At 44.4% G+C, this 2,191-nt stretch overlaps 1 non-coding gene across 1 annotated transcript; it reads right to left on the bottom strand.

Annotated features, from left to right (window-relative positions):
* Positions 1-1,115: 1,115 nt before the first annotated feature.
* On the bottom strand, positions 1,116-1,187 carry Trnak-cuu. The gene has a single exon. It is a non-coding gene; the product is annotated as a tRNA-Lys (tRNA).
* Positions 1,188-2,191: the final 1,004 nt, after the last annotated feature.

Below are 2,191 nucleotides of genomic sequence, written 5' to 3'. Positions count from 1 at the left end.
GTACTGGGATGTGGGAACCTCGGAAATATCTTTGAGTAGCGAGCTCCAGTGTCTTGTAGCCTGCTAGACACTCGCTTCCTGCGAGCGATCCCGTCAGGCTACAGTGTGAACCGGGTGCACCCACCCTCCCATACACCCACACCCTGTCTTCCTCTCCCTGTCTCTGTGTGTCTCTGAGCTGACAATTGCTTGTCTAGAAGCTGTCTTACTTCCAGTTTTAGAAAAAAAAAACTGTTCTGTAGCCTCCCTCCTCACTATCTCATGGCTGAAGAAGCGGTGGTAATGGGTTACGCACTCCCAGCCTCCATGCTGATGATCTGGTTTCGTGAGAGGGTGCGTGCCGGCACCAACAGACAGCGCCCATTGATTGATCACGTGCCCTGAGAGCCACGTGATCATAAAAAGTAGGAGACGCCACTGCCGTGACTTCCCTCTCCGTCCTACCTGACGTCCCGACACAATCGTCTTCAGAAGTTTCAGCGAATCGGACCTTCAGTAGCCTCGAAGAAAAAAAAGGACAAGAAGAAAAGAAAATTCAACGTTGCAGACCGCCCCAGCTTCAAAGTTCCTGACTATACGAAGTCAAAATGGCTAAAATCATTAGTAGTGCATCTGCATTCTACTGACGTACGGAAAGATTAATATATATTACTCGATAGACCATGCGGTTTTTTTTTTTGCAAATGTTAATTTTCTTTAAATGTCTTTTCATAACTCTTTTTTTTTTTGGTTCAAAAGACTCACGTCGTTTGGGGCTAAGCGAAAGTTCAATACAGTTTTGATTCGAGCTTTAATGAGTACTTTACTATTGATCGGGCCCTCGCCTCCTCCTCCTCCTCCCTCTCCTCCTCCTGTTAACTCCTTCCTCTCATCCCAGCCCCTGTGTTAATTGTCTCCGTACGACTGTTTTTCTCGCGCTCTCCCGCACTCACGCATGCAAGAATGCACACGCATATTTCCGGTTCTGCAGCATTTCGTTCCTTCTTTAAAATATACTTGTACATCCTTTAGTTTATTCCTTGTTGGTCCTTTGAGGAGCATAGGTCCGCAACAACACCTCACCAGCGGACCCAGTTTTGGACGACGTGGTTCCGATATCCAAAATAAATAATGGACGCCCAATGTGGGGCTCGAACCCACGACCCTGGGATTAAGAATCCCATGCTCTACCGACTGACTAACCGGGCTGATCATATATTGTTTATCATGGGGAATTGTTGACTTTGGAATAGAAAGTAATGAACTGCTGCAACAAAAACTTGACAGACGGAATCATACTCCGTGTAATATAATGCCATACATGTACCACTCAAATGCAATCGTTTAAAAAAACTCATTTACAAACAAACAAAACAAAAAACAAACAAACAAAAAACAAACAAAAACAAACAAACAAACAAACAAAACAAACAAAAAAACAAAAACAAAAACAAAACAAAAGCAAACAAACAAACAAGCAAAAAACAACAACAAAGAACAAAACAAATCCCATCATAAACTGTATAACACCGGCCAACATGTTACCAGACCTACAGACTCCTGGTTCTTCGCTTGTGTGTGTGTGCGCGCGCGTGCGTATGTACGTTTGATTGTATGTTCAGTCCAAATCAATGTCTCATAATCATCTCTACATTCTTTCTACCCACGAGAAAGTAATTAGCGAAACTGCGGAAGCGAATTGAAATTTCGGGCTTTCCACAAGCACTTACACAGAAAGGCCATCTTTTGTCAGAGGTGTGAAGGACAGATCGCGTGGAATATTAAGATCAGTAAAACTAATTTCATTTCAGCGAGATGTGCAGGCCACTGGAGGCCTCGGCCTGATGTGACCTGGCGTGACCCACCTCGAGTTTGATGGCGTAATATTACGACATGTTACGAAAAATGTCGATTTCACTGCCGAGTCGCTGACAGATTGACGCTCGGTAATCTCCGTGTGGGCGACCAGGTCACACGATGCCACCGACCGATAACGAAGCGATATGAATGCTGTTTGGAAACTCCAGACAAGGCAATATCGCGACTTGTGATTTTCTCTCATTTTTTTTTCTTTTCTTTTTGTCTTATTCTTCTCCAATTCTCCTCCTCCCTTCCTTCCTTCCGCCACTCTCTCACACACACACACAAACTCAGCGTCGGCCGCGAATTAATTTCGTTTCATCCGCATGATTTCAACTCTCGTGACATTGTT

This window comes from Pomacea canaliculata, linkage group LG12, assembly GCF_003073045.1.
Source record: "Pomacea canaliculata isolate SZHN2017 linkage group LG12, ASM307304v1, whole genome shotgun sequence".
Lineage (NCBI taxonomy): Eukaryota > Metazoa > Mollusca > Gastropoda > Architaenioglossa > Ampullariidae > Pomacea > Pomacea canaliculata.
The sequence above is the reverse complement of the archived record's forward strand: the minus strand, read 5'-3'. Positions and strand labels throughout refer to the sequence as shown.